This window comes from Callospermophilus lateralis, chromosome 14 (genome assembly GCF_048772815.1).
Source record: "Callospermophilus lateralis isolate mCalLat2 chromosome 14, mCalLat2.hap1, whole genome shotgun sequence".
Lineage (NCBI taxonomy): Eukaryota > Metazoa > Chordata > Mammalia > Rodentia > Sciuridae > Callospermophilus > Callospermophilus lateralis.
In genome coordinates, this window is record NC_135318.1 from 42,010,723 (window position 1) to 42,024,378 (window position 13,656).

A 13,656-nucleotide genomic window follows, 5' to 3' on the forward strand; every position below is an offset into this window, starting at 1 on the left:
ATGGTTACATAGATTTATTTGTTATAGAACTTTCCAGAGTCTATACTATGGCAGCGTGTTTTATAAGTTTCCAAAAAGAATATGTAGAAGCAGCTCCCCTACATCAATTTATTTGATCATGAAACACTATTTTTTATGAGCTACTTTTCTTTTATTACTATGCTACAGGGAAACTTTCAAGAGAAGATTTGAACAGATGTTTTGAGTAATGGTATCTGAATTAGAATTTTTGAAATCAGTGGTGATGAGGAAACTATTTCTCGTGTGTTTTTAAAGATTGAAAACTTTGTAATAAAAAATCCCTGGATAAATACTTCTGTTAGATTTGATCAAGACATACTACTTGATAGAATACCTTAGTTTCAGAAAGGTGAGTATCTAGAGGTGAAAGATTATCAACCCAAGGATAGTTCCATTCTTACCACATTCCCAGTGTCTTCATTAACTAGTATTTAGATCACAGAAGTGAAAAATACGTTGCTGTGTTCATAGTCATTTAAAATCAAGTATACTTAATTATTTCTATAAAAACATTTAGATCTATTTTATTTTATATATAACAATATTCAATTATTTTTTTAATTTAGAAATAGGATGATCAACAGCTCTATCAACTAGAGTAAATATATGAACATCTGCAAGGTAAAGGCACATGAGTTTGTTTTTTTTTTTTTATTTTGTTTTTCAGAACATTTTGCAACAAAAAGATGGCATTCAATTCTCAGAAACTGACAAAGCACTAGGTAAAGAAATGGAACTGTCAATCTTCAACTGGTGTCTGAAGATGCAAAAGTAACTAATTGAGCAACCCTACTTGATTTGATTTGGTTTTGTATTTCTAAGATTAGAGAAAAAACTGGGGAACCTGTGTGATAGGCATGACACATTACTTACAAATGAACAAGCATTTCAAATCCATTGCACTGAAGGGGCATTTGATTTTTGTTATCAGAAGAATATCATTAAATGCTTAGTGCTATTTTGGAGCTCACAAAACCTGACATTTTTAACAAGTGATACTTGTATAACCTATCCTGTAACAAAAATATCACTTATATAATATATCCATTTTTTTCTTCTTTTCCCCCACAAATATATTTGGTTTCAAGATCTCTCAGGGCTATTTGAAGACTTAAATACTCCCTATTTAAAGTTTCCCCAATTAGAGTTATTATATTTATTATTATTATTATTTTGATAGCAAGAATTAAACCCAAGGGCACTTAACCACTGAGCCACATCCCCAGCCATTTTTATATTTTATTTAGAGACAGGGCTAAGTTGCTTACGGGCTCACTAAATTGCTTAGGCTGGCTTTGAACTCATGATCCTCCTGCCTCAGCCTCCTGAGCCGATGGGATCACAGGCATGCATCACCATGCCCAGCTATAAAGTGAATATAAATAATGCAAATTGTGTCATTTAAAAGAGACCTTAAGTTATTTCACAACATTGTTGCCTAACATTGGCAGTTACTATGGGGTTTCGTTGTGCCAGCACTTTACTCAAGTTTTTGACCAACTTACAAGTCTTCATTTGTGAGTGGTTGACCAACCATGATGGACCATGCTTAGCCAACATGGATCAATCTATTTTCTCAATGCATAGAGTACTGTAGAAGGGGAAATATAGTTTACTAAGCTTAGCTCTGTATCTGTTACTATAGCAGCCAAGTCAGAAATTCTATCAGGGAAAGGAAGGGGCTCATCTTGTCTGACTATATTCAGAACTTTATATGTTAGGGATCATCCTCTCTGGTTCCACAGGAACACTATTGTTTATTTAATTTGTTTTATATGTAAGAATCTCAATTATACCCATGAGCTAAGGGTTTTGCATGTTGAGTTCTTTAACATACTATTGAAGAGACTGTAATATAAAGAATACTATTCTCTTGGTCAAGATCATTAGAAACCAGATACACACACACACACACACACACACACACACACACACACACACAGTTTTTCTACATTCTTGACCAAAAATGTTATAAGCTGAAATACTTAAAAGTAAAAAGGCTGGTAGAATTTCTTCATTAAAACATTCAGCCCTCACATTTATGAGCATATACAATAATGCCTAGCTAAGGTAGACATTCAAACCATGTCAGTTCTTGATAGCATTAGTAATAGTAGAAATAGATGACATACTAAGTCCTTGCTAAAATTCTCAATGTTAGGTACTTCATGTAATTCTACTGATCCTCACAACAAAACCTTGAGATGTAACTTATGCTATGTTACAAATAAAACTTGGAAAGACCATGTACCTTAACCAAGATAAACCAAATGAACTAAAACAACCCACTAGACAGCAGAACAAAGATGGGAATCAAAGACAATTTCTAATCACTAATTCTTGAACCCTGCTACTCTGTTACTGAAGGCAAACTATCTGCATGACTGTCTTATGGCATTTGTCACAAATATGCATTAAAAAATTAATTATGAATGTCTTATCATATGTAGCAGGTCAAAAATGCCTTCAATCAAATTAGAAAAAATTTACTTTGCTTTCTAGTTTTTTCCACAGATCTGGACAGAACTCCTTTCTATAGTTGATACTCAAATGATAATTGAATTAATGTTTGTTCCCAAAAGACTTAGTGCAATTTTCTCAGCCATTTAAGGTGGAGACTAGAAAAAAATGTCACAAAGGAAATTCATTAACCATTTCTTTCCTGCCTATTTACCTTGAAATTTTAGGCCTTCATTAAGTTATTAACTAACTGGGATTATAAATCAAAATACAATGAATGGAGATAGGAGAGAGGGAGGAAGTAAATTATATGATAACCTGTTAAATATTTTTATCACATTGTCTTAGATTATATTGTTTATGAATTCTTATTTTAGTTTATATTATTTATTTATTCTCACAGGTCTGAAAAGAAGGTAAAATTAACTTCTCCTTTATGCAACACAGCATTTTAGGGAATATCCACAGTTCTTCTCACATTGTGTTGGAGTCAACTGCATACTTCCCTGCCTTTGCAATGGACTATGAGCTCTTTGAGAACAGACTCTATTTCAATTTCTTCTATCCTCAATATAAAAATACTTACTAAATGAATACATGAGTTAATAAATCAAGGAATGAGTGTTAAAGTTTGAACATGATGTGTCCCCAAAAAGCTCATGTGTGAGACAATGCAAAAAGGTTTAAAGGAGACATGATTGAGTTATGAGAGCTTGAAATTGAGTCTCTCTCTCTGCTTTTCTGATTATCATGCTACACTCTTCTGCCATGATATTCTGCTTTACCTTGAGCCCCAAGTAATGGAGCCAACTGTCTATGGACTGAGACCTCTGAAACCATGAGCCCACAAATAAACTTTTCTTCCTCTAAAATTGTTTTTTTTCAGGTCTTTTAGTCATAGCAGTAGGAAAAGGTGAATAAAACAATGAGTAAATAGAATTTTCTTTACTATATTAGGTACCAAACATACACACAGACACACACACACACACACACACACACACACACACATACACACACAGCCACACACATACACAAAATGGTTCAAATACTATCTCAGCTCTTGAAAACCTTATAATCTACTATAAAGGATAGATTTAAAGGAATAATTACCAAAATGTAACTATAACTTATAGAGCTATGCAAACAGGAATGCAAAGAAGTGGGACCTATTAATAAAGTGGGACTCTTGTGAAGTTTCTGCAAGGAGAGCCTTGGGAGAAGGACTGTGAAGATTGCGTGATTAGGTCTTTGATAGATGAAGGGGAGAATGTAGAGAAAGAGAGCACACTAATTAGAGGGGAAAACATGAACAGGCTGTAAAGATGAAAAATGGTGTTTTGAGTATGACAAATAACAAGTAGTCACATTTTTTCCCCAGAACATCCTATGGAGAGAAATGAGTTTGGAGAGGTGGACTGGATTGGAATTTTGTTCAAGAGCTTGCATTTTACCCCATAGGTCACAGGAAACCATTTATAAGTTTAAATTGAACTACTGGCACATTATGGTGAGATGTACATTTGAGTGGGGGAAATTGAATGTAATTCAACATGAAGGTTTTTCACAAATTTTATTAACAAATATTAATGTAAGCCACAGGAGAAAAAGAGGTCAAAAAACCTCTTAAATAAAATGTTGCATTAGAGTCAGCCACATTTAACTCAGTTCAAACTTGAAATTTGAGAAGGTATGGGAAATATACAAATGGTTTAAGACTAAAATACATACCAGGTTTCTAGCTCACTTTACTGGGAAGATAGTAGTATTGAAATAGAAAATATAGGGAGATAAGCAACTTCATACAAAGGATGGGACTCAGAATGAGGTAATGATTATTGATTCATTACATAATATGTTGAGTTTCATATTTTTATGATAAGTCAAGATAGAGATATCCCATAGGTATTTGATTATGAATTTGAGTATGATTGTGAAGTGCAGCCAAGATATCTATAATTAAGATAACAATATTAATATTGTCTGGATGTTGAAATTCTAGCAGATTAGAAAATGCAAGGAGAGAGTATAATTCAAGAAGAACAGTGATGTGAAAAGACCTCCCTGAGAAATAGCTCTATTTAACAGTGAACACAAGAAGAGCTCATGAAGAAGACATGGTAAGATAAAACACACATAGTTAAGGCATAGTATGCTAAGATAAACAATAAAATCAGAAGAGTTTGCTGTATGAGAACCTAATGGAGTAGGAAGTTTACTATTGAAGACTAATAAATAGTGTTAAACAGAATGCCAATAATGGCATTTACAAATGTGCCCTGGATTTGACAGGATGGGAGCCACAGCAGAAAGCAGAGACAAGGACTATGTTGCCATGGTGCAGGAGAAAAATCTCTTGGAGATTCTTACTGCAGTCTAGGACACCAAAGCTTCAAGAAGCACTGCAGTGAAAATTCTGTTCGCATTTATTTTTAGTCTGGAACTTCAGAATTCACCACTCTACCTTTTTTTTTTCAAGTTATAAAAATTAATGTAACAAGGGTTTCTGTGTTAAGATGAATTGATCTACGTATTTAGCTACATCTGAACTTAAACAAAATACTGAATTAAAAGCAGTCATCTTAAAGGGAGTAGTAACAAAGGTTTGGTAATGAGGAATAAACCATTCCTAAAAATTCAAATTATTTCTAAGTCTCATCCATTTGTTGAAGAATACTCTTGTACCTTGACATTTGGTTGAGCAGTTTATAGAGGCAAATATGCTAAAATAGGAGTAAAACAACATTGTTTTGGGGGAATTTTCAGATTTTTTTCTTCTAGATTTGAACAGAAATTAAATAATGCCTTAGTATATTGTGCTGAGCCAGAGGCCAGTGAAAATGCTGATGTAAGAAGGGTAAACCACTTGATCTATCACTCATAGACTCCTATGACTTGGTAGAAACAGTTATTTTCTTTCTTACAAAGCCTCTTTTACTGAATTATAAAATATGATACTGTCAAATAGTCAGGAACCTCTGCATTTAGAGTGCATTACAGTGGTAATCTGGGACTTCTCATGGAATACAGCATTTTCAATATCATTAATATGTTAAAAAGTAAAAGAAGTTAAGAATAGTACTGATTTTCATATCATCTCTCTTTCTCTCTCTCTCCAACTATGAGTATATTCGTGTGTGTTTATATGCACAGAATGGAAGATATTTTTTTCTTCCTCTGAAACAAATGGAAAAACATAACACAGACCAGAGCAAAAGAGTTTATATTAGAAACACACTACAATGAATCAACCCATCATCTTATAATATTTTTAAAGTACACGTATATTGTGGAATCTCACGATACTATCATTGTCCATCTTACCTCAAAGAACTTTTGAATCTATATAGTTTTTGTCATGGTTTAGATATGAGGTATCCCTCAAATGCCCATGTGTGAGACAATGCAAGAATTTTCAGAGGTGATTAGAGTATGAGATTTTTTACCTAATCAATGAATTTCTCCACTGATAGGGATTAACTGGGTGATAACTGTAGGCAAATAGGATATGGCTAGAGGAGGTGGATATGTGGCTAGGAGAGAATTTGGTGGGGGGTTGTGTATTTTTCTCTCTGCTTACTTCTTCCATGCTCTTCTGCCATGATGCCCTGCCTCATCTTGGGCCCAGAGATATGGAGTCAGTCAATCATTAACTGAATCTCTGAAACCATGAACCAAAATAAGCTTTTTCTTCTTAAGTTGTTCTTTTCACATCTTTTGGTCACTGTAATGAAAAGTCTGACTAAGATAATTTTCTTCCTGTAGTTCCTGGAAGAAATCAAAGAACTGATTTAGGAAGCTATATGAGTAAAGAGTATATAGCTCTCCCCACTCATATACATTATCTGTTCTCTAGATGCTGGTTCTAATCTTCCTCACTCATTGGTTCACAATCAAAACCATAATACATAACTACAACATAACAAAATCAATATAATAGACTATCCACGTTGGAGTGAGAAAGAAAGTTTGTAACAATTATAGAAAATCTTCTTTCTATTAATTTGTCCTTATTTAAATGTCACTAAATAGTCCCTCCCATAAAAGCAAGAGGAGAAAGAATTGAAACTTAATAAAATGCATGGATAAATATCTACTGACCACCTCATCTGTGGAGATCATGCATCCGGTATTATGGGGAATAAAAGAATGATATAATAATTTTCATTTTCAAGAACCAAGAACTAAATCAATACATGAATCACAGATAGGCAAATGGAATCAGTTTTGCAACAGGGTTTTCTCTGAAGCTTCATCTGCATAAGATATTACTGAAAACATTTAAGTTCTCACATTTCCATACTCCTTCAAGAGTTAACTTATAACCAACATCAATATTTTGTAAGTCAGTGATATCGTTCAATCATAATGGGCATGAGCAAAACAAACTAAACTGAGTTTTACCTTAATGAAGGAAAAAGTCCTATTATTTCCTTTAAGATAATAGAAATGACAATGGTGATAAAAATGTTATCATTTCTTAAGCACTTATTATCTGTCAGGCAGGAGACTTAGAGCTTTACAAATCTTAATTCATTCAAGGCTGTCAAGCACTGTTTAAGACAGATAAAATCCTCATTTTCTAACACAAAGAGCAAAGATAATAAATATCAAAGCAATTTGTCCAAAGTCATATGGTTGGGAAATAGGGAAGCTAGAGTCCAAGTCTGTATTCTGAAACACTATTCTATTCTGCGTCACCTACACATGCTACTCTATGCCTTATAAAATTCATATAATATATTTAGACAGATTGCTAAATCGTCGATGTGAACTGGATCCTATAGCAAGAGGTCACCCTTAATAACCCTCCATTATCTTCTTCAGTAAAATAGAATCAGATTACCTGTTGCAATATCACATTTGCCAAACGTGGCCAAACAATGCACTGGCTCTTCTTAAAATGCAACATTAACTCTTTTCTATTGAAGAGTTGGCTGTATATTTTCCTTGCTGGAATATGGTCAAGTCTATACCTATGATACAAGTCATCCTATATGACTTCTGACACTATTGATGAAAAGGTATTCAACTTCCACCAGGGTCTCCTGAGATGCTCAACCTTGGAACTCAGCTGCCATGCTATGGGAAAATCAAGAAGACATGTGGAAAGACCATGGGTAGGTGGTTTGGACACAACCCAAGTTTTGTAGCATCAGACACAAACAAACAAGTGATTTATGCCTTTAGATGACTCCTTCCCCAAGAATTTGAGTTGCCCCAGATCATGCCCTGGTGAGATCACATAAGCTGTGCTTTAGATCTGTGAACAATATAGATGTTGTTATTATTTTAAGCCACCAAAATTTTGGTCAGTATATTACAAAGCATATAATCATAATATCTATCTTATTTCCTGGTATTATTTGTTCTAAATAAGAAAATACATGCAAACAAATATTGTGAATTTTTTTTAAAAACTATGATTGTTATTGCTCTTATTTTTGTTGTTAAAATTGCCTTGTGAAATCATTCCAAGTAATTAAACTTCTTCTGATACCCTCTACTCTTATTGCTGAAAGTGTGCTCCTTAAACCAGCAGTACTAGTTGCACCTGGGAGATTATTAGAAATGTAAAATCTGAGGTCCCATGCCAGATCTACTAAATCAAATCTGCACATTAACAAGAACAAAGGAGTGGGGGGCTCCTATGCAGCCTATTGTTTGAGAATCATTAGTATAGATGACTGGAAAGGTCCTTGCTTACTGTGTAACGTAGGCCCACGCTCAATCATATATTTTGATTGGCCTAGGAGAGCCACAATTCCTGTGAATAAACACTATCTCCTAGTCTTCCACAGACACAAATGATGATCCAGGAAGAAACTTTCTGCATTTTCATGGGAAAATTCATGAGATATAATAACCTTCAAAAGCTCTGTCTCGCTTTCAAGATGAGTGGAAGGCTGACGGAGGCGACCCAGCATGATCTGACAGATGGTGTATGTCAGATGGATGAGTGCAAAAGAAGAAAAAGAGCATTTCAAAGTACCTGATTGTAGTTTTAGTAAAAAGCTGCCTTTTGGACAATTTTCCAGAGTCCAATAGATTCCAAATATTTTGGATCAAGGGCTCATTTTTTCCAGCATTTTGCAAGTAATTGGCTAGCTGGATTGCCAACTACCTACATGGGTAAAAGAAATCATGACTGCCTGTACTTGTCCCTAATTAAAACTGCTAGTTTGAGAAACAAATATAAGTCATTAATAAGATGCTGTGAGATCAGAGCCTCTTCAAGTTCAATTTAACCTTGTATGCTGACTCCAAAATTTCTAATCAGATCTTAATTTCTAAATCTGTTTAACTCTTTTGCTTAATCCAAATATTAGTGTATATTTTTATTTGACTAAACTAAATGAACAAAGCCTGTACCATTACTTAGACACTCTATTAAAACTTCAGAAAAATAGCTAGAACTCCTTCTATAGCATTTATGTTTCTAAGTAGGGAAAAAAAAGGAAAGTCAAGTCTACATTTTTCCTTAAAATGGTGTCAAAATACATGGTATCTTTATTAATAACAATAGTAACAATATATTTTACAATCATGGGACATTTGAAGTTTTATGGTTGCCCCTTTCAACAACCCAAAGAGATTAACAGGCTCTATTTTCCTCATTTTAGATGAGAATGGTGAAACACAAATAGCCAAAAAAGATTAATACCAGATAATATCATCAATTACCTGTTTTATGATTAAAGAAAATTTAATATTCAAATTTCCTAACTCCCTGTGGAAATGTCCCCCTTTGGAAAATAGTAAAGACTAATTTTAGATATAAGTTATGCCTAAAATATACCAATATGGAGCCACAGGACAATACTGTTCGATTCCGATAGGACTTCTCCAACTCTGGGAATGCTATTTATCTGCACTGTCCAGTGTGATAACTACCAACAACAAGTGGTTGTTTAACACCTGAAAAATGGCTATTGTGACTAAGAAACTGAATTTGGGACTTTATGCAACTTTAATTCACTTAAGTGAAATTTAACTTTGCTTCAAAGAGAAAATCATGAAGGACTAAGATCAAATAGTGATTTGCAAGTATGTTCTTGCACCAGACACCCTATTAGTGCAATAGGTAGAAACCCCAAAATAGAAAAGAAAGTCACAGAGAGACCATAGATCAATGAACTAGGAGTCTAGAGAGCCAAGTTAGAGTCTTGGACTCTGCTAAATCATTTGGAAAAAAAAATAAAGAAATTGGCATCAATAAATTCTAAAGCACTTTCTAGTTTTAAAATAATGTGATTTTAGCAAAATTTCAATTGGGTTTTTTCGTTACCCCTTTTCTGTCACTTATTTCCTCTCTCTTTCACATCATTTTGAGATTTCTTCTAACCTCACCAAATTCAAAAACAGCATTTCCAATCTGCAATTTCATGTTCCCTCTCATAAGCCAATTAAGGATAATTTTCTTATGGTTATCATTTTCCACTTTAAAGGAGCCAGGTAGCATACTTATCCAGCTGCTGAGATACGGCAAAAGCAATTAATTCAAGGCATGACTTTGTTCTTCCTATTCTCTTGTCCTTTCCGTCATGAATTACAGTTATTTGGACTTGGTACTTATACTTGTTTTGCCTTGGGATGTTCCGATCTTTTTTTACAATGGTGTCTTCCACAGCTACACTAAGAAATATGCTCTGTGCCCTAGGCAGCTCTCCCTCTCTCTCTTTCTCTCTCTTTTTTTTCCACTTTAAATGCAAAAGGGAAATAGCAGTATAAAATCCTCCATTTCCTGATAACTTCTCTTTAATTCTCCACTCTTCAATTTTACTAGAGCTACTTTTCTTTCACGTGTGTTTCAAATGCATTTGTAATATCGTTTCCTCAGTAAGAATCCGGTCTGAATGACATATGTTTCCTTTCTTATCCCTAATTATTCTTTTACCTTGCTTTTATTCACTCTAAATCCATCTCTTTTCCTGCCAGCCCTTTTAGATTGAAAATAAAACAGTTATTCATCAATTTCATCATTTTAGTTGCCAATGCTTTTCTACTAGCATTCAGATCAAACTCAATTTTTGAAAATTTCCATCTCTTCCAGTTGAAGAAATATGCTTGGGGGTTTAAAGAGATTTTGAAGTATTTTACTTTTGGGAAACAAATTTTCTACAAGGTATCAAATACAATGAAATATATTCAGGGAATTAATTTTCTGAGAGTGAACATCAACCTGTTTCTTACAATTCTTGTTTTTTTTGTTGTTGTTGTTGTTTGTTTGTTTTTTAAGAATCTCAGTCTAGAAACAAGAAAATATCCAATATCCACTTTTACCTTTCTGATGGTTAAGAATAGTATGAAGGGCATCTAAGTTTAAGCTACTGTTAGGATATGAATGTTTTGCCCCTCCAACATTTATATACTGAAATAAATTTTCCAAGAGCAGTGTTAAAATGTGGAGACAGTGGGAGCCCATTGGGCCTTGAGGACCCAACCCTCATAACTAAGCATAGTGCCGCTGTGGAAGAGGCCTGAGAGAGTTTGTGTGCTCCCTTCCACCATGTGAGGATGCAAGAATAAGGCGCCATCCATGAAGCAGAGAGAGTTCTCACCAGAGGCCCAATTTGACCTTGAACTCTCCCCGGTTACGAAAATGTGAGAAGTAATTTTCTACTGTCTGCAAACTACCCAGTCTAGGATATTTTATTACAGCAGCCCAAAAGGACTAAAACACCACAGAGTTTCCAAAAGATCCAGTTAAATTGGCTTTAATATATATCCAGCCTGGAGTACTTTAAGGTAAATTGACTTTCATAGGTTTCTAGATCAACTAGGCCCATAGTCTCTTCATGAAAAAAAAAAAAAAAAGTCCAAATGTATTCTGATTCCCAAGAATCATGAAACTAGTCTAGAGCTGCCTAAAGAAAACACCACCTCTATGAACAGAAACGTGTTCTAGAGATAGTGGGTCAGCTTTGCCCAAGACTCCAGCTTTCCCAATAAGCCCATTTAGACTCCAGTTCTCTCATGAGGAGTTCGGGTCAAACTGCTGGAAAGCTTAGAATTCCTATGAATCCTACTTAAGCATGAATAATCAATAGCTACATTTTTCTATGTTCCCCTACTTCACCCTCACAAGAATTCTAGCTTTATCAGGAATTTTCTCTTTACTGAGAATTTTTTCCATTCTAATTCATCAAATTCTCTTTTCTCGCCCTCTGCCATTTTATTGCAATGCTGGGATCTCTCATTCTTCTCTTTTCAAGTAACTAAGAAACCTGTGACTTTATTTGGTTTGAAGTTCATCACAAAAATATTTCTTATCTAGCAACTGTCTCTTTACAGCATTGGAATATAAATGATCTGCCACTAGTGAGGGCAGTTGTTTATTTTGTTTCTAAACCAATTCTCATTGTTTAGTCAAACCTTAACACCGTTTATTTTTATCTTTCCCATTTACTATTATATTTATCAAATGTTATCACCTGTATCTTCTCTATCCTCTAAATATAGCCTGAGGGAGTAGCTTCCTTTCCTGTTGCATTTGGCCTAAGGAAACTGATTGCCATCCTCCTACCCCTCTCCCCGACCTGCACCACTGAACACAGGCTTTTGGATCCAAACTCCAGATGGGATCTTCTACTTCACTTGAGGATTTTCTGAGCCACCTTTCACTCAGGTCTCACTGTTAGTCAGTTTTCCATTACTATAAGAAATACCTGAGACAATCGGCTTATAAATATAAGGGGTTTGTTTTGGCTTACAGTTTGGGAAGCTTTGGTCTGATTGGCTGGTCCATTGCTTTGGGGCCTATGGCAAGGAGCACAGCGTGGTTGCAGCTCCCGGCAAAACCATTCACCTTATCGGAAAGACTTGAAAGAAACAAGAGGAGACCAAGGTCCCACAATTGCCTTTGAAGTTTCACTCCCAATAACCTAACATCTTCCACTAGGCCCCATTTCTTAAAGTTTCTAGCCCCTCCCATTCGTGCCAAACGGGAGGCCAAGTCTTTAACACATAGGCCTTTGGGGGACGAGTAAAAGCTAAGGGCCAAGGCTCCTCGGTCATCTATTATCCCACAAATGCTCATTCTAATGAAACACTGAATCGAGGCAGTCAGGTTCTTTGTCTCACAAGTTTGAGGAATGAAATCCATGGACACCAGAGTAACAACAGCAAAGTAACAGGATTTATTAGAGTCAGAGGAAGCAATGCTCCCAAATGGAGGGACCCCAAGAGAAGGAAGACAATAAGTATCTGTGGTCTAGAGGTTTTCAAAGGCATATCTAATGGCCAGCACAGGTGATTGGTGGGTAAGGGATACCAGCATGGACCAATCAAACTCTTTATGCTCCAAGTTTAATAGGCCCATCAGAAGTGCATAATTTCAGTCCCTTATTTACATAATTAAGAGGATATGCCTCACACAGTGGTTTTTGACATATCATTTAGAAAGAAAAAGCATTTAGGGCGGTGGGGTGGGGGGGTGGTCTGGTTATGCTTGGCCATCGCTAGGGGTAAGGGCAAGTGTCACTGAGGAAGAGCTGCTGTGCTTGCAGCTTTGAGGTACCCAGGCAGGAACTCTAGGTCAAGAGAAGGCATTGTGGTTAATGCTGGCAGAGAGTACTGAGTCACAGGGTATCTTTCAGACTTGCTGTCTCCTTTCAGTTGGCATGATTTAGCCCTCCCCTCCTGTCCTTCTCCAAGGCCCTTATCCTGGCTGCCTATGGGAGATCTATCTTCCTGTCTCACTAAGGTCTAAATTCTGAAGTCTTCTAATCAGTCTCTATTTCTGTCCCCAAATGCTTTGTTTGGATCTCTGGAACTCATGTTCATTGACAGTGGCTTTGGTATATTGGTATATATAAATTTGGTATATATAAATTTTTTATTGAGCTTCTTGTGCACCATCAACTCCCAGTAGAAAGTCTACCTGTTGGGAGATGGTTTCCCTTTAACCTTTTAGGTAAATGCTGGTTTTCCTTCCAAGTGATTTCCTCCTTTATTCCCACTGGACCATCTTTATTCCTACCACCTCTGTGGCCACATTTGTGAAACAGGATGCTGCTGATATAGGCTTCAGAATACAACTGTCACAGTCAAATCCCAGAAGTAGCTCTTACTAGCACTTTGCCCTTTGAGGATTATTCTACAAAATTCTGTCCTAGCTTCCTTATTTATAGGATAAGATGACAAAAGAACTTTTCTAAAAGGATGTTTAAGGCT